Source organism: Metopolophium dirhodum, chromosome 2 (genome assembly GCF_019925205.1).
Source record: "Metopolophium dirhodum isolate CAU chromosome 2, ASM1992520v1, whole genome shotgun sequence".
Classification (NCBI taxonomy): Eukaryota; Metazoa; Arthropoda; class Insecta; order Hemiptera; family Aphididae; genus Metopolophium; species Metopolophium dirhodum.
In genome coordinates, this window is record NC_083561.1 from 14,097,252 (window position 1) to 14,123,910 (window position 26,659).

Consider the following 26,659-nt stretch of genomic DNA (forward strand, 5'->3'; position numbering starts at 1 on the left):
TACTAATTTGTCTACCACTCAGCTCCTGAATAGTAGTTCCTAATTTGGACGAAGTTTCTACGACCCAAGGCCTAAGAACTCTTCCCTCAGCCAACGAGGGACGGACATTGTAACATAGTGATACATAAATCATACCATAAGCTAGTGTTTCTACTATAGTTTGGCTTGACGTTTTAAGTGATATCTGCAAATAAACAATATTCCAAAATATACTGTCACTTACAATAACTAATAATAATGTACTTGATGGAAAAAAAGTTTGGGAACCACAGCCATACCTGAATGGCCGTTATTCCCGTACCGTTAAACTCTTCCATGGACTCCGCAAATGGTTACAGACAGATCCTGCTCTATCCGCGACCCAGGGACGCAATACTTAGATATACCACTCGCCAGAGGGTACGTATAAACCAGTAACCACAATGGATAAGGTAACCTCACCCTTGGCTGTATTTTCGATAGATACAGCTCCTGAACAGTGCTTATTCTTTTATATTTACCTGTACCATGTAGGTAATCAGCCTATTTTACTGTGCAGAACGAAAATGCAAATGTGTAAAACAGATTTTAAAAAATGTGTAGCTTAAAAAATGCATTCTTAGTAATATAATTTAAGTTATAATAGTTTATAACTTTACCCCTCCACACACTGCACACCCACCAGCTCGACTATCATACAGAAAAACTGTGCAGCAAGAATTTTTTTTATTATTAAAGGCTGCGTATTCAATATAACAAATTCTCCGGAAAGTACCTACACCGCGTTTGCTTTATATTTATTCACATCGTTCAAGTATACTATACATACATCGTAAAATGTCTTCAATAATATAAATGCGTATCTAGGGTCAGATTTTATTTCGTTGGCTATAAAAAAAAAAAATGTTGTACAAAATATAAAATATTATACTTTATATTTTGTCGCTGTATTTTTTTCTTTATTGATAAACTATAGTGTCGTTCTTCATAAACAACATTCTAGATTTCGTGTACCTTATAAAAACATCATAAAACCATATATTAACTTCACAGCTATGCAAAATAAGGACAAATATTATTAAATTACTTCAATAATCTAGTAATGTTTAGTTTTTATTTTGCAATTTTAAACGGGGAAAATAAATTAGGTATAGCAAACCTAAATTAGCTTTTATATTATACTACATTTTTGAAATCCCTCTCTGAAAAAAGGTAAAAAAAAAAAATAAAAAAAAAAAAGGTAAAACCGCTCAAAAATAAATATTATACATATTTGGAATTCGATAATAATCCTCTTACGTGCTAGCCCAAGTGACCTTTCATAAACAATGGTCTATATTATAGTCTATACATATAGGTACCCAACTTGAAAATTATATTCTCGTATAATGTATATACAATACAATTACAATGTGTTCATAATATTATAATATAAATTACTCGGTAACAAAATCCATTTCCTCGCGAGACCTTCCTCCCCTTCCAAAAAAAAAAAGAAAAAGATATTATGGTTAGGTACAAAAAAATATTGTCTTTCATATCATTACCTATATTATTCTATTAATGAAACAAAAGCTTTGATAAAATAACCTATATTGATCGTTAACCTATATATTTCGGTTTTATTACAATGATGCTAGGTATCTATAATATATTACATTATTACATATTTGATTTTCATATTATCATACTTTCCATCGTTATATAGCAGGCGCACCATACAAAACTTTTTAAATACGATATTTTCCGACGTGATTAATGGTTGTCATAAGTAATTACAAATATTGTTAGAATTTATGATGTACAAACTACGAATATTGTATATATTATTATACATTCATACCCATAAACAAAATCATCACTTACAGAACATCCATTATACATATCTGCTTAGATGTAGGTACGCATATTCCATAATCGTGTATCGTGACGTATTACGATATAATACCTATACAAGAGACACACAGAGCATTAAATAATTATACAATAATAATATATGCAATGTTAGTTGGTATTATTACCTTTCCGACTCCCGAGATTATAATGATTACTCAATTTCCCGTATCCATTTACAATAACGAACTTGCGGTGCATTATTAGATTAGTAGACAACTATAGCTGTTATTGTCAAGTTATATATAAGGCACTGGGCAGCATTAACTAATTTTATAGCAACAATTCGCAATTAATAATTCATCGATATTGGATAAACGCCAAAACCCATTACCATGTCAAAATCGATTACACTCGAGTTGCGGATATTTATGATAAAAGGTAGTTATAAAGTGTCATTATAACTAATAACTTCAACATATATCTATACATTCTAATATTCAAATATCTATACATTTTCGAATAAATTTGACCTTATTTAACTTAATTTTTGAATATTAAGTCAATTTATTTAACTAGGTACCCAAAACTTTGTGCAAACTAGATACTAATTTTTGCAAGCTATAATTTCATAAGAACATCTTGAAATCTTTAGATGAAGGTCGTATCCAATGAATGAATCTGGAGGTCTTCTTCCGCCCACTGCAACATGTAAAAAAGATATGTATAGTTTAAATTAACTTCTGAAAACCCTTAGAAACTATCCAAATTGAATTCATGTATCTAACAATCAAACAAACTTGGTACACTCAAATCTCGACCAGAGAGGCAAATTATAATATTGGTTCACTGCATCCATCTCATGGGATAACGATACAACAAGTTGGGCAATCCGTTTTCTGTATTAACACGGCTTTTTATTATCATTATTATTCTCTGTACCTATATTAATCATAATAACTTTATTGGTTTTTAATATTTATCGTTTTCGGTCTGTTTATTTTATTTTATTATTTTATTAATTTCTGAAGATATTGGTATAGAAGTAATATTTAACATAGCTCGCATGAGAAAAAAAAGAAACTTTTCTAAGCTAAAGATGATAACAATTTTATTATTTTCGCAACAGAATTAGTCAGAAAATGCTTTTTGGGTTGTCAGTGCAGGTATATTATACCTAAAGAAAAATTAATATCACAAAACAATCAACAACTATTAAAATGTAATAAACATATTTTCAGCCAAGAAATCCAGAAAAATAATAGTTTAATTTGTGACTTGTAACGTTGTTAAATTAAAAATTGTATTTATAATCATTTTAAGACCTTAAAACTACTAATAACTACTACTAACCGTAAAATGCAACCTTAAATACATCGCACGCCTAACGCATATTTACAGCTGGCAACCCAATGCACCACCTCACAGTCTCGGAGCTCAACAATTCTGTGCAATATTATGCCACATGAAGGTGGTGGTGTTGCCGTCATGGTCGCGGTGATGTATCTATCGTGCTACGTCTTACAAATTAAAATCATTATACTTTCACAAAATGTTTTGGTGATCAGCTGTGCGAACCGCGGGTGAAAGTGTGAACAACACCCAACTAAATGCTATAATGAGCACCATACTCTCCGTCCTTCGGTAGCTCAGTTGGTAGAGCGGTGGACTGTAGTGTAAATATCCATGGTTATCCATAGGTCGCTGGTTCAAATCCGGCCCGAAGGAGACATTAATTTTTGTCGATTTTTGTCTTATACATTTTGCTTACTCCGTTATATTTGCGCGCAAAAAAAAACATTATTATATTGCGTCCATGATTTAAGTACTTGATGTTTAATGTTTAATAATATTTAGTGCACACCGGTTATTAATGTGTTTTATTTTCTTGGTTTTTATATAGGCAGAAATGGGGGTGGGGGTTTTGAGCGGGACTTAATCCCTTCATATTTTAAATTATCGTTATTAGTTTTGTAAGTGACTGTCACAAAGAAATATTTACAAGTATTGAAATACTAATGGCTAAACTGAAATTACAAAAAAAGAAAACATGAAATTCATCATTTCAAAAACCGTCAATCCTAATTTATACAAATTTTATTAATACAACTATACAAGTGGCTATAAATTTTTGTGCACAGGTGTTACGTTGTGAATAATTGTAATTGAATATGTTGTGAACATTATTTATATAAGATCATTTTTAGAATAGTATTTGGTGTATCATTATCTATATGTATTTGTAAACCATAAAATATGATCATATACGAGTACATATTGATGATTCCATTAGGCTATTAATTTATAGTTTTTAGAGTAATTTAGAGTCATAGAGTCTTTAGAGTATGAACAGTTAAGTAATTAGCAATAGAATAACGAAACAGTATTGATATAAAAATATAAGAGGGGGTTGGCGAAGCTTTGCTATTCTAAGTATTAGTCTCCACAAAAATGTCTAAACTGTTTCGCCTACCTATATGTCGATTTGTATAATTATTATATTACTACGCATATCAGAACACAAGACTAGACGGGACAAATGGTCGGGAACAAATAACGGATATCAATATCGCACAAATCCATGTGTAGGTATACGAACACTGGTTTTAATAAACCGTCAAGTCCAAAATGTAAAGGCAGAATTGGGTGGGTCTCCCCCCCCCCCCCCCTAAATTTTGTTTTGACTTCTTTAACCATAATATTGACATTAGTTAATTTTATTTTCAGTGAATTTAATAGCCTCCCAGGGCCAATAGATGTCCCTATGCCAAAATGTACGTCACAAAATTTAGTGCAGGTTACGCAACGTACAATTTTGAAACGAACCCAGCACGTCATTATAGGGTATTAGACGCAAGATTTGTATATTAGAGTAACGCAATATCGGACAATGCGGTGTGTGCATATAATAATTATTACCTATATTATATTACGCTCTACTCGGAATCACGAAATCCTGTGAGGTTCGAATTGCAGATTTTAACCCACGGTGAATGCCTTCAGAGTACCAGCTACCTACCTACCCAAACCATAATATTACGCATAAATACATAAACACACGCTGCTGTTTAATTACGCTGGACAATTTTGCGGGCGGCTTGGAGTACCATTAAAACGACACGTTATAACTTATAATATATAATATACATATACATATATACGTATGTATGTGGAGAGGCTGTTAGAGTGAGACAGAGAGCACGCGATGACTTGTCCCGTGTACTTGATAATGGTACTCCATACCTATATACTATACATCGGTATGCGTTTCGAAGGACTTGTCTACATTTTGGGCTATAACCCTTTTTCGGCAACATAATATACGCGTAATATTTTCGAGTGAAATACCAACAGATCGATGTCGTCCACGCGCGTTAGTGCGTCGTGTTAAGTGCGCCCATTAATATATTTATGTAGGTGCCCTGCAATATACCTAGATATATAGTTATACTATCTATATTATAGCTTCGGAATATTGCAGAGTGTGGGTTTTATACTGTTGTTATTCACACGTATACTGCACACGTGCCGTTTATCTACCAACTCCAACTCATTGTATGGTCGAGAAGAGTTGCAAATAACACGGTCAAGCGATTTCTAGGAATATAAATTTTTTTAATAACGACGATGCGACGCATTCTTATTTCGGTGAGCTTAAAGGGTAAAATAAGTAATACCAAATTATATTATTATTTTAAAAATTGTCAATACCTAATCTATTATAAATTATAATATATAATATTATTACTCGCATCAATCTCACTCAGTGGTGTATATAGAAATAATTTTTGGCGTGGGCTATAGTAGATAGAAACTAGCTAGTGATCTATTACTTAGAGGCTACTGTCTACTATATATTTAACAGTTTCTATAAAGAAATTATTTTTCATCAGGCTATGAAATATTATAACTTATAATAGTACCAAATAAAATATATTGTTGTTCTATTTAAAAAGACTGTAATTGGGGGGGGGGGGGGGCTGCAGCCCACTAGGCCCACCCCCTAGATACACCACTGATCTCAATCCGTGTTTCAGCATAATATCCAACAAGGAACTACTCACTTGTCTACGATTCACTCATCCCATCTCGTACAGTACCAATCACATCATACTCAGAACGATTAGCGCCTGTGTAATAAATTATTTTAGTTTTTCTGTTACCTTATTTTAATATTATTTAATGTATTCCATTTCATGTGTTTGTGATTGTAAACAATAAGTCACCCCATCGTCTACACTGTTTCACTAATTATTACTATTATAAATTGTGCATCTCGTAAAATGCCACATGGCGTCAAAATAGAAAAATAAATATTGTAAAAATTGTAAAAATATATATTTTTGTTTGTTCAACAGATCGCATACAATTTTTTTTTTAATAATATTAACCGTCATTGCGATATAGTTTACGAGGTTGTACATCCTAACCTATCAACAATATAATGTTATAACACGAAAACTATGACGGGAAGTTACCCGTTTTCGCCAAAATTATAACTTTCCCCTTTTCGCCGATTTGCTTTTCTACCAAATCATAAATTGGTGGATTCCCTTTTTCATCAAAACCATACATTTCCCTATTCTTCCGTATACGCAAAAACTTATACGAAAGCATTCGAACATTATTGAATGATCGAAGCTTTTAGAGGGGGAAAGAAATTATTAATTAGACAAATAAATATATAAAATAAAATGGACCATTTTTTTTTTCGATTTATTTAATGTTATAGATACAATTTTTGTTCACATAAGTAAAAAGATTAAAAATTGAATACAAGCTTCCTCATAATATTTTCAACATAATATTAAAAATACATGGTCACTTTGTTATGGAAAAGTGAGTCGTATATGGTTTTAGCGAAAAAATAAAAGGTACTTTTGGCTACTTTTGACCAAAACTGGATGTGTCCCTCTGACCCAATATCGTAATCAGATAATACGCATTTGTTGATTAAGATTATATGCGTTTGGCGTTTTTGATACGTTTGGGGTTACATCGTTTTAAATTTAATATCTGGAATGAAGCACACTGGAACTATCTGGGATTCTGGCGCTCTTGTACGATATGATTTTTTTATCTCATTTCGGCGCATAATATTATGTATTTCACTTACACACGCAACGTTTATAATGTACCTACAACAATATAATGGTCAAGTCGAGTTGTGAATAACACTATCAAGCGATTTCTACAGTATTTGTTTAATAGTTTATGCAACGCCTCCCCTCGCCGTGGCAATGAGGCGTTATGGAAATAATTACAAAACATATTCTATAATATTTTTTTTAATAATGCAGTGATTTTCGTAATTTTTATTAATCTTTTTGACATAATGTCATAGCACCGCGATGCGCATGATGGTGTATTGTGCGCAGCTGTGTATAATAATAATAATGTGTTCACAGAATTTTATTTTCCGTAAGTTAGTACATTAACAAACGCACTCACGTGTATAGTACATAAATGTAAAAAAAAATCCTTTAGGGTCCTTTAGAGTTGTACCAAGTACGATTTTATTGTTTAAACTGTTTTTCGTACTTTGTATCCTTCAGTTTTATAGTACACTACAATATAATATATTATAAAATCTTATCTTAAACAACTAAAACGTTCACACATGGTTCGCTTAATATTTGTTACATAAGTTCTAATGAATTGTAGGTATTTAACTATACGGTACATGCTTAATACTATTAAGATTTAAGGTAGGTACCTATAATTTATACATCTCTGGTATTTTTTTCTGTTTATTATTATTATAGGTATAATCCGGATAAATTAATTAAATTACCTACTTAATTTTCATGCTATTCAATAGCGTTATTTTAATACATATTTTTGTTCTCCAAAGATATATTTTTAAAAATTTTACTTCGACATTTAATATTATTAAAATTTAAAACCAATGCGTTGTAAAATGTATATTTTATATTATGTACGGTCGGTGCATATAAATATATTTTACAACGCATCGATTTTAATATTAAATGTCGAAGTAACATTTTATCGAATTCATAATCGGACAGATATTATAACTACGATTAGCATACACATAGCGCAGATATGTAGCAAAATTCACATTTTAGGTTATTGTGGTGAATAAATTTTACAGCGAATTTGTTGTGTTTTATCGTCGCTAGTAAATTATTATTATTTAAACGACAATTTTTCTTTGCATAATATTGCACGGTAAACTTTCCGTTTACGATCCGTTTGAGTGTTCGATCCATTTGGATATTATATATTCTCGACCAGAGTCGGAAATCGCGTCTTTTACATATTATTATAGTACATTAGCATTTAGCAACTAGTAGCTACGACCTACCTATATTACTATATTATTTGCCGTGACATTTTGCGGTTTAAAATAATAATAATACTTTAATATACGCACCAGGCGGTTGATACCGCTCGATGTGACGGGTTGGGTAGGTGCATACGTTGTACTGTCAAACCCAGAAAACCACAAACTGACCGGGTCCAGTTAATTTATCGAAAGAAAAAAAGCTACACAGCCATTTCGTCCACAGCGCAATATATTATATTCATTTCGGACGTACTACTGCGGCGCACTTTTGCAGGTGTGTATTCATTTATTATTATTCGGTCACAGTTGTAATACAACTGGCCTATGTATATGCAGCAAATAGATGGTGTACGTTATAACCATATATCAGTGGCGGATTTAAGGTAAATTTCCAGTCAACAAACATTATAGAGGGTTCAATAAAATAGTTTCTCAGGAGTAGGGCAACATCATTTTCGTTTTTTTAATAAATATTTTAAGTTAAATAACCTTCTAATTATAATTAAGTTCTGTAACGATTAACTACCAAATAATTAGGTAGGTAGATAGGTACTGGTCTGTAGAATAATTAAGCTTAAAATGTATGACTAAATAGCTTTAGTATTCAATATATATTCATATTGAAATGGAACGCTTAGAAAACTATAAAAAATAAATACATGCGTATAGATTTTTAATACGCGTTAGAATAGTGTATAATTATTACTTATTAGTTATTACCACAGTCGATGTACACATGACACATCATTCCTGGAATCATTGGATCGAATCACTTCCCGTTCCGCTTTTGGTATTGTTAGAAAAAAATTGTGAGGGGCCGACTCCTCGGGTCCCACGTAGAGAGTAGAGACAATAAGGGACACGAGAGAATTTATAATTTAGATTGTTCAAAGTTGTCTTTAAAAACTCAAATGCCACGTATAATTTTCATGATTTTTTTTTTTTTGAAAAATACTACAAGAGTATAGTAATAACTAATAAGGACATGCAAAAATCTCAGAATAGATGATATATGCTTAAAGTATAAACTACTACTAGTACCTAGTTTGCACAATAAGGGCTTAGAGTAATTATTACCGATTTCGAACGAAGCAAGAAAAATTTTGTTTAACCTTTATTATAAGGTTTTTACTGTTGTCACCTATACGTGAAAATGGCGTATACCCACGAAGTATTTTAGCAATACATCACTGGATACACCTATCAACGCGCATTATGTAGTATTATAATAGTCCACGTGTGAACAACTGCAGCAGGCGCTATAAATAATAATAATAATAATAATAATAATAACAATAATAAAATATCGTCGTCGCAGAGAATGTTATGGTTATGTACTTTGCACTTATACATATTATACCTCCATCACACTGTATGCTGATGTAGGATAATAATTTTCCCATATTCTGGACTCTGTCCAAAGGTATAGGCGCTTGGCACTTTTCGGTGGTCCAAATAGGTATGCTATAGGCGGTTTATGGTTCGAGGTACTATAAATTATATTAGGTATAAGGTATATTGTCATTATCACGAGGATTTCACACTAGCATGTGTGAAGTTCACCGACGATATATTACTATAATATTTTCTTGCATGATGTGCCGGTGGGGGTCTAAAAAGTCTAACACTTACATATCACTAAATACACTGTAGTACACAAATTACAAATTGATTTATTCAACGGGAAACGCTCGAGCGATCGTTTTTAAAAATAAACTATTGTACAGTTAATTTTTTTATTTTTGTCACTTTTTTTTAACGACATTCCTCACTTTTTACTAGTTACGATAATGTCTACGAACGAATAAAGTTTAAACTGATCTTTCCAAGTATAGTAATAATATTATTATTGTCACGACAATGCAGTCAATCGATCCATGGTATTATAGACTATAATATCGTCTATATCTATATAATAATAATATATTAATATTTACATACATTAAAAATAACATCAACATTTTAATGAGCCCCGAACACAACAACGTATTTAAGATCAGTACAGTTCCTATCAGAAACTCACCTTATAGATAAATTGTAAATAGTATACTATACTTAATGCTTCATTTCATTCTTTTTTTACTTTTTTTTTTCTTATTTGTTATTTCTAAAAATTGTATTATTTGTATTATCAGTTTTAGTATTATGTAATGCCTGAATATTTATAAAATGGACCGTTACGTCCAATAACCACAGATGCCACTGATAGTTTGTTTTAATTTTTATAATATAGCCATAATGCAAGTGTATTATACTCATGTATATATTATATAACATATTATGTAGGTCGTGCATGAGTTAATTCTCATCCTCGCTCGTTTATATAAACATCGTAATAGTACGTATCTGCGGATTGTGCATATAGTTAAACCTCGCATAACAACAATATAATATAGTCATACTTAGGTATTTACCTCTATTTACATTGGATATTCATAGGTTTTAATATATATTATTTATACAACACCGTTATTATTATCCTTAATGCAATCATTTTAATAACTTGAAAAGCTATTCGTTTGAATTTTGATTTAAACACGTCATCACAATTTTCAAAAAAAAATTTCAACAAACAATTAACTGTATAAAATAGGATTCCGTATTTGAAACCAGAAGTTTGAAGTATCACCACAGGGCACTTCCTTTAGAAGTACAATAAAATCTCAAGAATTTAAAAATATTATGGTCTTATGGTTATTTTAAAAAAATTAAGAAATCAGAATTTGGATATATATATTATTAAATGAAAAAAAAACGGGGGTGAACATGCTTGGTGAATCACACCGTATTTCACAGCGTCCTAATTCATTAATATTTTTTTTTAATCGGTTGTGTTGCTTGGAGAGGAGGGTCATAGAAACAACCTATACACAAATTACCTACCTATTATATTAGATTATTAATTTACATGAAACATTTACGTAAAATCCCCATCACTATATTATACGTAGACGGTTAAATACAGCTATAGTGTTTTACTGGCTATGACGGTGTTCGTCTTATTATGGTGTATAGCGTAAATACCTATATGGAATTAATGGATGAGCTGCAGAAGCTAATAACATAAGTTTTTATCGGACTTCTAAGTAACTATAAATGTTGTGTGGGTCGCATATTGGACCTTTGGATTATTATGATCCACCCACTGTCAAATTGATACCTAGCTACAATACTATATAAAATATAATGAAAGTGAACTGACACAAATACACAATAATACACTGATACATTGCAGAGAGATTATATTTATTTTTTCTATTAACATTCGCATTTCATAAATTTTTGATCACCGCGTGCAGCAAAATATAATTTGACTTACCCCTTTCGCGCTTTTGACATGACAGGAATTCACAATGTTTCGAATATTTTCGACGTCATTACATATTATATGCGGTTCTGCAGTGCACCTATACTTAAACCGTCACTGACTATATTCATTTACTGCACTTTTTTTTTATAACCTATTCGATCACTTTTTCTCACACAATTGTCAATATTACTATACTTACACTGTTAGTCGTACTATGTTGCAGAATACTAGCATGCACAATACTATACAAGGCATTTTTTCATCGAGAATGATAGTAAAATATACTAAATGCAAACACTATATGTCTATATAGCTGTCAAGCAGCAGGGCCTAAAATGATGTGCATTAATAACATAGAACTAAATTCAATAACATAATTTTAAAAATGTTAAAGTGTATTTTAATTTTAGTTGATTGTAATTAAATATAATATCATGAATAATAAAAGTTTTATATCCTTAATCAATATTGTATAATTATATTAGCACAGAATGAAATTTGAGATATATTATGATAGGTACCATTATAATTTATAACACAATAAGACAAACAGCGAGTACTAATTCACGATACCAATACGCAATCGATTAAGGCGGCAAAGCAACTTAGAATAATAATTAATAATTATTTATTTTGAGTTTGGATAATATACATAAATATATGTATATAAATTCTAAATAATATTCAAACATAAAAAAATTAAACTTTGAATAATAATTGTTTGCACATTTACATTACTTTTATCAAAGTATATTAAAAAAATTAAATCAAGTATTAATAGTAGGTATAGTCCTATTATAGTATTATCATAAGTACAATTTTAGCTGTAGTACCTATAGGTATTAAACTAATTATTAGTAGGCACTGATGAGCATGATTATACAATTATATGTATACACAATTGTTACACATAAAGTATAATGTATGTTATTGATTTCATAATAAGGTATTTAAAAAAATCATTTTGTAAGGGAATGAAATACCTACTATAAATTTATGTGCGCAAATACTATATATAGAAGGTAGGTAAATAAATCATAACAGGCGCCTGAGGCTAAATAAAACACACAAGCGAAACCGCAAGCTAATACAGCTGACAAAAGCAATGACGTGTGCAAGTTGCATCCGATTTAGATAAACTAAATTTCGTAAATTTGTCAGATATCCAAACACCTTCGGTAGTTCCCGGTACCTACCCTACTACCCTCTAACGATCACTTGGTAACATGCATAATATACGAAGATATACACCACAGGTCCTGTCGACTGTCAGGTCCGAACTCCGAATCCAGGAATGAAAAAAGGGATGGACTTATAAAGATACAAGAATAAGAAATGGCACTATATTCAGATCATATAAATATTGTATGTACCATTGTACCTATATTATATCAAAAACCCATATCCATATGACTATATTATGTAGCTCTTAAAAGTTATAAGCAGGGTTGGGATTTTATAGCACTTAAAATTGCATAAATATGCGCTATAATATTACCTTAAAGATCGCTAAATATGCGCTAAAAATAAGCAAAAAAAAACAACAAAATATGCAAAAAAAAACAGAAATTCATTAATTAATAATTTTTTTATCACTTACAAATTATTATAGCCTATAGGTAGTTACTTAAGATTAGAAATAATTTAGTCACTCTGATCAGAATCCAAATGAATTGACTATACAACGTATTCAACGCTCGTTCGTTGATAATCGGCGATTAATAATCGTAGTAAAAATCGAAAAAATCCGCAGATAACAAAAATTAAACCAAATACCTAAACACGAAATTATCGTAATAGTTCGAATTGACAAAAATCTAAAAACACTTTTACTAAAAATAATTGTCTAAAATATGACCGATTTTGATTCAAAAACAGGTAAAAATGCAATAAAGTCTGAAAAAGTCAAAAAAAAAATCAAAATCAAATTTTTATTTCGAGTTCTTTGTATCATGAAACACATTTTTAGCTTACTAGAGCTCTGCTATTTTTTAAGCATCTCATAAGAAATATGCCAATGTTATAAAATCCCAACCCTGGTTATAAGCCACAAGCATAATAATATTATGTAGGTACCATTGAATGAACAGCTGTCGGAGGATATAAAGTATGCGTACATTTTTTTTTGTAAATAAACTACCTACGTATATAATAATATTAATAAATGAGAACGAAAATCTTTGGAACAGGTAGTCTCATTTAAAGGTCATACCCACCCCTTCCCATTGTATCAACGCATAATATTGCATAAACTATATAAAAGGTAGTTAAATAAATCATAATGGACAGCAGCGGCTAGATAAAATACACTAAACACAGCGAAACCGCAAGCTGATAACAGCTGGCGACGGCGGTAACGTGTGAAAGTTGCGGCCGATTTAGATATGCTGATTTTCGACCGATAATCATCCACCTTCGGTAGCTCAGTTGGTAGAGCGGTGGACTGTAGTGGCAACCCGATTCACAGATATCCATAGGTCGCTGGTTCAAATCCGGCCCGAAGGAACGAATTTTTTGTCGATTTATTGATTGTTCACGTATCGATCTAATCGATTTTATTGCATTTATAATAAATTGTCTTGTACGAGTATTATTTCGAGCACTCACACGATGCAGTTTTTACTATCATTAATTTATAATATGACAGTAGTTCTTATCTTAACATTCGTATCATAATGAAGTTAATATAACAACACGTGAAGATAACTAGATAAGAATATAAAACATAATAATATGTTGACATCATAATATTATTATTATTATTATTATTATACTTTGAATAATATTGTACTATTATATGAATAATTGCACTCTGTGTAACTTTTAATTTTTTTTTTACACACACATAATTCATAAATGTATTTTAATACGATGGAAAAAATTGTTTATTTGTAATTAAAAAAAAGAAGGTTAAGTATGGTTTCATTTCCAGAATATTTCATTTTAATTGTTCTGCTCTATTTTTTTTGTACTTGTGTTATATACAGCTGTTGGACCGTCAGCAATGTCAACACCGCATATTTGCATTCGTTATGTTAATTAGTAAAATTAATTAATTGATAAACGTATATTAATAAAATCAACGTTAAAATAACATAATAAACATAGGTAATGACTAATAGTATAGGTACACATCTAACGGCTGGTAAGTGGCCGGGCACTTACTCTGGCACTGAAATAAAGTTTCAATGTTTTATTAAAATGTAATGCAGATCTAACACAGATTTCCAGACGCTCACCGAAAAACCGAAAAAAAACATTATTACAAAATATATTTTGATTATTACATTTAAAAATTGTTGTGCCTGCAAGATAATGCGTGGAATGATAACCATGTCAAAAGTATTTATTTTGCAGCAGTATAAAATAATAATAGTAAAGTTAACACAGCATATCAGCATTTCCATTAATATATTATGTGTGGCCCAGGTATTTATCTGGTTGTGACTTCTGGCGTACAATTAAATAATCAATTAAAAGTTTCCACTTATTTATTTATTTCGTTATTTTAATTATAAATCGTATATTTTTTTTATAGAATAATTTCAGTATAAGTGTTATTGCCCAAATAATTCGAAATCGTGATCCAATATAGTATTATTATGTAAGACAGTCCGAGTGCGCAACAATAACGTAAATGTTTAAATAATAATATGTGTAGGTATTATTATAGTTGTTAGTTATTTATTATACTTATTAGTTATTATATTATTATTTATTATACACATTAGGTACTAAAAACAAAAAATGAGAAAATATTATATTGTGATAATATTAATAAGTAGGTAGGTACAGACTTGTGCAGCAACGGTTTCTGGAATTGATTAAATTTTTGATTGGTAGTAAACGGATTTCGTTATTTTTTAAAGTAATAGAAAAGAATAGTATTGTTTTAGTATTTTATTTTTCGAAATTGGGTTTTTATTCGAATTTATTTATGATTTTTAGACGTTCATATTTTTCATTCTAAATAATATACAAGTATATAAATTTATAAATTCGACTTGCAATAGATTGATAGAGCCGTCGATGTAAAAAAACCACCACGTACCGGGGTATTGTATTAAAATATAGGCACAATGCGTGTGTTTACATTTGAATGGATAAAAATAATGATAAGTATTGGTACTTAATGTTGGTAAACAGTCGTATGTATTATGTGGTTCAGTGGTTGTCACGATTTTTAAGAGGATGTCGTGCCCGCATAGTATAGGAAACGATTGTACATAATAATATTGTTACGACCGAATTGAGTTTGAAATAATACGACTAATAATTATCGAGTACGAACCGTTTTCTTCCAATTGTTATATAGTATTTTCCTTACCTATCTGATACGATTTGGCAACTGTGGTGGTGAACGGCGTAAAACGTACCTACTTAACGTTTACTACAGAAATATATAATATACATTTATTTACATTATCCAACTATCCAAGTGCCATCGTGAATCGCATTTTTGTTTTCCCCATTATCGGCGGAGTTTCTCGCAGCATATTGGTGGCGCCGAGGAGGGAAGCGACGAGTGCCAACTACTCAAAGTATTTATTTACCAGAAATACATGTTTACTCAATTAGTATTGAACTGGGGAACTCGACAGTCCGCAATATAATTTTTCGGACTCGATTAGGTAATTTGGGCAACGAAACTCTGTAACTTTAGTACGTCCAACAATATTTATTTTGGATTCCACTCGTGTTTGAAATTCGGAAACAACTAACAAGTGGAGCGTATACCTTTATATTTTTAATTTCATAGTTATTAATTATTTAATCATCGTACTACACTACTACCTACGTCATTCGTGTGTATCTCAATGATAGAAGCCTGAATGTAGCTATAATAATACACTAAATATTTTGAACACTGTACCCTTTTTTATAATATATTATAAAAGGGTAGGAACGAATTCTTTTTTAAAAATTTGAATTAGATTTTGGAACGAACTCTTTTTTTATATTAAAATATATAGAGAAACGGAACAGATTCCTATTAAATGTTAACAACACTACAGGTGACTATAGTTATAATTTACTAACTACCTATAAATAAATCATACATACAATTATCCAGAAGCGTACGCAGGATTTTAGTCCAGTTAGGGTTTCACCTGAGTAAATAATAAACATTATTTTTTTCTAAACAGATTTTAATGATTTTATATAACAAATTATAGTTATAATTTAGTCTACATTTACAGTGTTTGACCTGGTCATCTATAGAGCCTCCTCGGGCCGTAATAAACGTGGTAATAATCGATAGACGATGATACACCATCGATTATGGCAGATGTTCAGCAATGTTCTAAATTAGCCAAAAAAAAAACTGAAACCATGATTGTCGACGTCTTTGTCATATTCAACAATTTATTTTATATCTATTAAAAATGACCAACAATTTATTGATCTGCGTGTATCAAAATGGAGGTAAAAAAGATTTTTTTTGTAGACAAAAGAAATTTCAGGGGGTTCAGAACCCTAGAACCCTGCCCCTGCGTACACCACTGCAATTATAACAAGTGGGCTCAGTCGTTGTAAAGGCTGGGGCAGCCATGAGACACATACTGCAATGAGGGTTTTTTCATTGAGAGCATCCGTACCCCAATTCTTAAGATAATAATATTATTCAATGCATAATATTTTAATAGGTATATTATAATATTATACACACAACCACGATCAAACGTATTAATATTTATCGTATGATCCGAGTCAGTATGATTTTGAACTCTGTATGCGTAATTATCGAAATATTGCAACTTAACATAACCTAACATCCAGTTATTCGTTTTGTGTGTGCACTGTACATATAGTTGTAGGTATAGTGCAAAAGTTTTCTCTCGTAACTATATTTATTATATCAATGATAGTATGATACAATTACAAATATATATATATATATATATATATATATATATTATATATATATTATGGGTAGATGATGCCGTGTAGGGTGTGTATACACTATATACTATACGAGGTAGAATATATTAATAATAAGTAAGCGAATAATAATATAAATGTAATAGAAAAACTACACTAACTCCGATAAATCGTATGACTTTAATTTATTAGAGTATAATATTATATATTATGTTATCGTATAGGTACGACAAATACCAGCTATGACCTACCCATATAATAAAGTCGCTGCAAGGAATACCAATGACTCTATATAATATATAAAGTATACGGTACCTAATACCTTTCGACTTTAGACTATTAAAAGTATAGTCATCGTGAGTCATAACGTCACATAGTCTATACTATATAGACCACGGACTAAGGTACTATATACTACATCTTAGTGCTTAGTCCGTGCTATAGACACATACTATTATTAAGATAATATTCCGTTCGTTTGCAATTATTTTCGTATGCGCTTGTTCGTTGCTTAAATAATAATATTGAATGTCCATGACTAATGTGGCAATGTTATGATATTGTTTGAACATAAAATGTTTTAATATTAGGTATTTATACAAACATTTGATCCAACAGACATAGGTAATAATATCATGTATATTTAACATGGTAATATATTATTTAGCCAGCATATGATCCCACGGCTAACAAATCATAAAGAAAAAATGTTTATAATGACCTAACGTAAAATTAGATGTAAATTTGTCCGAAAACCGACTTATTTAAGCTCACCATTAAGTCACACATAATATCGGATATCCATCACAATATTCATACATAGGTACAGTAGAATCTAGATAACTCAAATCTCAATGGTGATTAAAATAAACTCGACTTCTGTATTTATCAAGTTGTATACTAAAAACACTACGAAGAAAAAAAAATTTGTTCTTGAAATTCGACAGTATAATAATATTATATCCATAGACGTAAATAAGTTGAACTATATAGAGACGAAATTTTAGTTGTTGTAAAAGTATTTATAAAACACTACTACAAATCACAAGGCCGGGGAGAGCCACGTTATTCGAAAAATGTTCAAAACAATTATATGAAACCGAGGACTTAGGAACGAACAACTTGGGGTAGCATCCACCCTCCCTCTTATTATAGCATTCAATAGTTCCGCATGTAACTATTTATTTTACAGTGTTCCTCACCACAGTGTTTATATTATATATATTGTACGTCCATAATATAGTGGCGTATACCAACCAGTCTCTTTTAAAATTGTATTGGTATACCACCAACTTCGACCTCCTAATAATTATACTTTAAAATTTGTTCCTTATAACTATTTGAATACTTTATGGGGATTAATAATTCAACTTTTAAAATATTTGCATAAACTACAGCCATCATATCATTAATTTGTGCTGTAAGTACCTAATACTTACCAAATTAACACGTAACGAACATTTTAGTTTTTTATCTTTAGTTTATCTTTTAATAGGTAGGTGCTTAATTACTTAAAACAAACCAAAAAATACTATAAATTATAAATTATAATAAATATGGCTTTAATAGTTACCATAACTTTCAAAAATAAATTAATAAAATATTATATAGGTACCCATATCAATTATCGACTGGGACAAGCACGGTGAGATTTAGACACATTTCAGTACCTACCCATTGGCGCAACCCTTATTGATTTATACATAAAAACCCCTATGAAATTTTAAATAAATAGTTTAGTTAGCCCCCCCCCCCCCTAGAATTTTAACCTTAGTTTCATTATAATAAAATAATTTATTTTACCATACATTAAAAATATTTGTAAGTCTGAAGTCACATAAAAAAGCAAATCCATAAATCCGGATAATCCGGATAATTCGGGAAATCCGGATAAGAATTTGATTCAAATCCGGATTTGGATATCCGGATATTCGGATAATTCAGATATTCGGATTTCATGCCCATCCCTAGTACCTACCTAGTACTTACACATACTACATAGGTAGGTAATTGTTTTTAAATTATTATTATTTGTATTATTGTTATTCTTATAGTAGGTTTTGTGTGTAGTAGAAGAAATTACTGCCACGATACGGATACGGTATACCGAGGTACTTACTATTATTATTTATCATGGACTATATCTATATGGTAGGTAGGTCCTATGTCCTTAACAGCTTAAATAAACGGAAGTCACCACACGTCACACTATATAATATATAATAATATGATTACACGCATAAAAAGTGTAATTAAAAATAAAAAAATGCACCTAAGCATAAGCCACAACCCACTTCCAAAATTAACACTTAGGTACCTACTAAATAAGTAGTACCTATTAAGTAAATTACTACTTACTTTTATAAATATATACCATATAGTATATAAGTATGTTATAGTAATAAATATCTAGTTGTATTGTAGGTACCTAGTCAGTTTGTATAAAATATAAGTGGTCATCAACTTATAATTTAGTCATTTAGGTACTTAATATTCTTAGTTACCTAGTTAGGTACCTACTACTGTCTGTTTATCCAAGTACCCATAATATTGTAATAAATAGTATTTAAGACTATGTTGTACATCAGTTAAGGTGATTTAATTCTTATTTATTAGTCATTGCTCATTAGAATAATCATAAGTAATAATCATAAGTAATAATCATAATAATTATAAGTATTTAGGAATGTAAATACTATAATCTTATTACATACTTATTTTATACTTATGGTTATAATGTGTAAAATCGACCCACGTTCTGCATCCTTCGGTAGCTCAGTTGGTAGAGCGGTGGACTGTAGTGTACAAAATCATAGATATCCATAGGTCGCTGGTTCAAATCCGGCCCGAAGGAATAAATTTTTTGTCAATTTTCTTAATTCTATATTAAAAAATTGTTACTTTATTTTATTACGAATACATCATAAGTTCTGTTCAAATCACAAAAATCAAGTTTTTGATTATATATCTAAAAAAAAATCCAAAATAATATTCTTACAGCAATACAGCGGTTGTTACTACTTTATAGATTTAATTATTTGGAATAAATTGTATAGTGTACTATAATAGTATTAAATTTATATTAATGAATAGTGATTAAAATAAGATCGTTTTTATTATTTTTAAAAAAAATTCCAAAGCAGTAAGCCAATGGTAAACATTTTTTATACTTTTTCATGACATCACATTTTAAATAATAATATAAATTAATTTTCAACGATATTATTTTCTATTTACGTGTTTACAATTTTTCACACGAGTAGGTATTATAATATAATCTTAATAATTTATATTAATTATATAATATTATAAATTCAATCACCTTTAAAAGCCGTGGCATTGATACTTGTATCAATCAAAGGACATATTACTAAATATTTATAATTGATTAAAATACATATTATCTAACTATCTATGTGCATGATGCATATTATATTAATATACTACCTATAAAAATTATTTTTTTACGGATTTAATTACTATACGGTTTATAGAACAGTATATTTTAATACGCATAGGTACGATGTCACAAGTCAGGTGTACAAATAATCAGCATACTATAACTATATTCCTATAATATATAGGTAATATACTATTATATGTATATAGTATACATTACACATAATAAATAATAGTAATAATTATATTATATTATAATCCTGTTGTTCAATGTTCATCTTGTATTGTAATATTTGAAGTAGCAAATACAATACCGGTTAACAAATAAGGAGGTTTTTTTTTATAATATTATAACAAATTTACAAATTCTATATAATGATGTATTGTGTACATAATAATATACAATATGGTATATAATAAATATAATAATATTAAAACATGAAATGATAAAAGTCATGATAATAAATAATAATAATTCGGTTTGGTTTTAGATTTATCAATTTTCTACTTCGGGTTTAAAATGTTTAAATAATTTAAAAGATTTAGGAAAGACCACTTCGGCCTTTTTTTTAGGCTTAACTGTTTAAGGCATAAACTAAATGGTCATTATCTGTAGGGTTAGGTTATCTGTAGGGGGGGGGGGGGGGGGGTACGGTTGGTTCGGGAAACGTGTATACTGTATATGTGGCGAGGATTTGTCACTAAAATCCGGGTGGTTAGGTTAGGTTACTCATCCGGGAACTAGGGACACCGGCCGATGCTTGACCTCAAAACACGTTTCGTAACCAAGGACAACCACCACGCCACACCAAGCCAGATACTGATATAATTATACGTCCCGGTCCCTTTTAAATAGAAATCTGTTACTCATTCTTTTAATATAATGAGGAATTTTATATTTTCTGTCTCTATAAAATATAAAATATGTCTTCCTTGCTTAGTCACCACTGTACATCCCCTCCAAAAAAAGTGCCTAAAAACCACAAACATACTTCCATGTAATATATTACATATATTACATATATTATTAATTATTATACAATATACATATTACATATACACAACAATAATTATAAAATAAACATCTTCTCCCAAATTCCAAATTCCAAACACACGGGTGAAGTTGACTGAACTTTATTGTTATATATTGTTTACCATTGTCCATTATTGACTTTTTTTCCGTTAAATGTAAACATCGTATTGATAGCATACGGTTTTTTTTTTTATACAAACTATATGTCAATACTATACTCTATAAAATACATAGTTGTGAATTGCAATTCTATTGAGTAAAAACGAATAAATTAATTAATAATATAATCCGAAAAATAAGGAATAATAAATTGTGTAACGAATATTTTTTCCCAATGTGTTTAATAAATTATAAAACTTCAGATTAATAATAAAAATAAATAACCTGCAATATTTTGTTCTTATTCCAAAAAAAGAAGAATTCGTCGTCGTTTTTATTCATTAAAAAAATTAATGGAATTCGTTCATTATAATTTGTTTTTAAAGAATGAATTAATTTTATAAATCGTATTATTATATTAACAACACATTTCAGCATTGACCTCATCAACTGATTTTCAAATCATATATTATGATATGAAGCAAATAATTATATTCTTTGATAATGACTATCGACTATCCCGAAATCAAAAAAAAAATAAATGATTCTTCGATATAAGAGAAACAGAGAGACAATAATATTGTAGTATTATAGCAATAATTAGTACTTTTATTGAGTTTTATATAGTTGTACTCATGACAAAATAGATTACTATAAAAGTTAAGTTAATACCGCGTTCATAATATAATAATAATATGATTATATGAGTTGTATAATAAATCGGCACCATCGCTGAAACTATTCTTAAAATAGGTACATAATTATTATTGTATGGAACTGTTTATTGCGCACATACATTACAATAATTTTATTATAATCGTTGCATAAAATGTTGATAATTATAAAAATAAAACGTTTTTTTTAGTGGCATGGCGTAGCCAGGATTATGAAATTGGGGGAGGGGGTCAACTCCCAAAACCCGCCTGGCTACGCCAATGGTTTTATTTATACCTAATAAGTAATAACTTTATAAAAATACCACTTTGTTTTTTAATCTCGACGATAACGTCATGGTAAACATTGTATTCGCGAATCACGTTACGAATTTTGATACGGCAAAAAAAAATCACTAAACTTTTTATTATTTATTGCCGATTGGCCATTATTTATACGTCGAATTTAGCGGCAAACTATACGAAAAGTATTTTTGATATTTGGAATACTCGCGTACATTGAATTTATTGTTGTCGAACAAAACGCTATTTGATATACGTTTCGATCAAAACTCAAAAACCGATACTATGGACAATACTTTGACTATAATACATGTTATATAATATTATCGTATGATAACATACCCACGCGCTTACTCATTGGGATGTGGATTGGGGGAGGTGCATCATGTTATTATACACCGGCTATAGTAATGAACATAATATCAAGAGAATAAATCTAGATTTATAACTATTCTTATGATTGTGTCAATCCTTATAATATTTGTGCCACCAACTACTGAACTACCAATGATAGGTATTATTTTCTAGAATGTTTATACCCCCGGTATATTATCGTTTTGGGTGATATTTTTATCCTAAGAATTTTTTTTCCGGGGGTTCCTACTATCAATCTAGGAAAATCATACTCCCAGGGCTTTAAATATCTGAGGAATGAGGTCACGAGGCTATGATATTATTATGATTAGCCAGCATCAATTATTGCTGATGCAGTGATGCTGCAGTACCTACTTATGCACTTATAATCTATACATCCTGTATTCTTGCCTACGTCTAAATCCATTCACCTTCTTATATAATCATATTATGTTCATATCAGTACATACACGACGGATAACTGCAGTTTATCAAATCCGCTTATTCAAACCGAGTCACCGCGGTGACATTTGAATGACTTCTTAGTGTATTGTGCAATATATTAGGAATCTATAGGCTATATTACTGCCCTGACAACTCTATGCCTAAGCGGCTATGCGTATAAAAGTAATACTTTAAATGTTCATTTATAAATAATGTTACCGGAAATACCTACAATTTATACTATTTAGTAATAGAAATAAAAACCACTGTTGATCATTTTATGTACCAATTCGTTTGTTGTCCGTATGCATAGACAGTTTATATTTATGTGTCACGCTGTCACATACTCACATCACACAAAGTTTAACGTGTCTTTTAAGCAACATAAATTGACTGTGCATACGGGCATTTATCTCACTTAGGTAATGCGGTGTCAGTTTTAAGTATTACACAATATAGGTACTTAATAATCAATATCTTAAAGTGTTTTTAAACCAAATTAGAAACAAATTAGAAACGGAAAGCCTGGTTATAACTAGGTATAGGTACACAATTTATTTATTATTTACGTACTTGTATTAATTGTTGTAACTTCTCCCAAAAAAAAAATAGTTATACCTATATTAACAGCTTTGTATAATATTAATTTTTAACTAAAAATATTAAAGGCGCATACACTACCAAACATTTTACTAACAAAAACTAACGCAAAACATTTGGAGTTACCTTACCGTTATACTGTTATTAAAATACATAAAAAATATATGATCAACTATACCTACTGTACCTATTAATGAATTATGTTTTTTCCGTTTAAAATCCACCACGCGATTAATTCTTTTTGATGATTTCAAATAATTATCACTTTATCAGCTTTAAAATTATGCACTATAAGAGCAGAAATCTAATTACTATGTTAAGCGCCATATTTTAATCGCGGATGCGACATATTATGTTTTACTTAGCGATAGATGCACGCTCGGGTATTATTAAAATGATTTTTGCTTTCAAAAATATTATTATTTAAAATACATATTATTATACGAAGGTACATCGTGCGAACCGGTGAAAGTACGAACAAATTGTTTAAGTGCATTAACGAGCCACTCGCTCTCCATCCTTCGGTAGCTCAGTTGGTAGAGCGGTGGACTGTAGTGTTTAATTTGATCATAGATATCCATAGGTCGCTGGTTCAAATCCGGCCCGAAGGAAGCAATTTTTTTTCCTATTCGATTAGCTGGAAATTTTATCGTTTACGAAAAATGTATTATTATTAGGGTCTATTATTTATATCCGGTTGTCGCATCGTCACCGTCTTCATTTTAAAGCATCAATCTCGACGGGGTTCCTGCAGTATGGGTGTTAAAATTGATTATTACCGAAAAGTAGTGCTGTAAAAGTTTATAACAAGCATACTTCGGAACTTTTTTCTCTTTTAAATATACAACCGGGAGTCATGTGACATTTTGAATTTATAATACCTATACAGCTATAGGTATAATAACTAAATTACACGCCCAATAATAAATTTAATTCCAAGCATAAACTAGTTAAAAAGTTAAGCTAATTTGAAACTTTAATCTTAACATTTTGGGATTTCATTTTTATTGACTTAACTTTGAACTTCATTGATTTTTATTAATATTAACTTAATAAACAACGAGTAGCTTTCAATCAAATTCGAGTTACGTTTATTTATAAATCATTAATTAATAATTAATAATAAATGTAATAAAACGATTTTTGATGGTAGGCACATTATATAATCTAATAGGATCTAATAGGAAATTAAAATTAAAAAAATAAATTCTTAAATGTACGTGTTGCCATTATTTATAGAGTTGTCAAATTATTAAAATAACTTATTTTTACTACAATCATTCCTAATGAGCATTATACCTATTCATATTATAAAAAAAAAATTCGATTAACTCAAGATCGTGCGATATTAACCGTTGGTTTCAAGCCAATAGCCACACACGTTCGATTATTTAACTGATATTGGGTTTTGTCGATTTTGATCTATTTACATTCATTATTATTCTCTCCGATTTCGATTGAATAATAAGTATACATATATCAAGCTGTATATACCATTGCACCCAGCAATCAGCATATTATTATATTTTACGATTTCTTAAAAATAATTTATAATTTAAATTTTCCCGTCTACTGTATTTTAGTTAAAATGTATTAAAATCATATTATTTAATTATTGAATATTGTTCTTTTAATATTCAATATTTTTCTCTAAACTTTCGAGCGAATAGTAAGCATATTATAGGAAGTTGAATATGTACCTATGCCTACTGAACCCCTGCGTCGTGCTGTAGAATAATATATTTTACCATTTATATGCCTAAAATATCGTTCCCTCATCTACTGCTTTATTTTATAGTTGGAATGTATAATATAATTTATACAACGACGTATGCGGTCAAGTTCGCTATTATTATATTATATTTATATACATTTTACATTTAAATTTTATACGCCTGCTTTTTGCCGCGTTTTGGATTCGGGCAAGTACCTCGAGATCTATTTAACACTGACTCAATGACGCTATTATGGGGGACTTATAGTATCGTACGCCGCGCGGATTTACAATTAGCACATTTGGCCGCCTCTAGTGTTTGAACTGAACTCGCGAAAAGTCACGTGGGTTCGTAAGTATATTATATTTTATTACCACACCATAATACAGGGTGATTCTTTTATCGCGAACCTGCAGGCAAATGTACATGGGAAAATGTTACAGACATTTTGAAATTCCAGCAACAAATACTGATAATCATGGAACAATTTAAAATACCATACTGGTTTTCTATAAGACATTAATAAAAAAAAACACTATTTAAATATCCCTATACCATACCGCCTGGTTCAAAATAAAAAAAGTCGCGAACTTGCTGGAAATACATTAGAAAGTGTACTAGAAATTTTTAAAATTTTGATTGACGAATTCTGATAGTTACAGAAAAATTTAAAACAGTGCATTAGTCTTTATTGAACAACATTAAATAAAATATAATTTAAATATTCCTTGTATTTCCTTCACA

The 26,659-nt window shown here is 30.0% G+C and overlaps 1 protein-coding gene and 4 non-coding genes across 10 annotated transcripts in view; all 5 read left to right on the top strand.

The window, feature by feature from the left end:
* LOC132939579 (ADAMTS-like protein 1) overlaps window positions 1-26,659 on the top strand; it is a 204,014-nt gene that overhangs the window by 155,295 nt on the left and 22,060 nt on the right. The window lies entirely within an intron of this gene.
* On the top strand, window positions 3,451-3,540 carry Trnay-gua (transfer RNA tyrosine (anticodon GUA)). The gene is given in 2 exon segments: window positions 3,451-3,487; window positions 3,505-3,540. It is a non-coding gene; the product is annotated as a tRNA-Tyr (tRNA).
* Trnay-gua (transfer RNA tyrosine (anticodon GUA)) lies at window positions 13,845-13,937 on the top strand. The gene is made up of 2 exons: window positions 13,845-13,881; window positions 13,902-13,937. It is a non-coding gene; the product is annotated as a tRNA-Tyr (tRNA).
* On the top strand, window positions 20,080-20,169 carry Trnay-gua (transfer RNA tyrosine (anticodon GUA)). The gene is given in 2 exon segments: window positions 20,080-20,116; window positions 20,134-20,169. It is a non-coding gene; the product is annotated as a tRNA-Tyr (tRNA).
* Window positions 24,719-24,811, top strand: Trnay-gua (transfer RNA tyrosine (anticodon GUA)). The gene is made up of 2 exons: window positions 24,719-24,755; window positions 24,776-24,811. It is a non-coding gene; the product is annotated as a tRNA-Tyr (tRNA).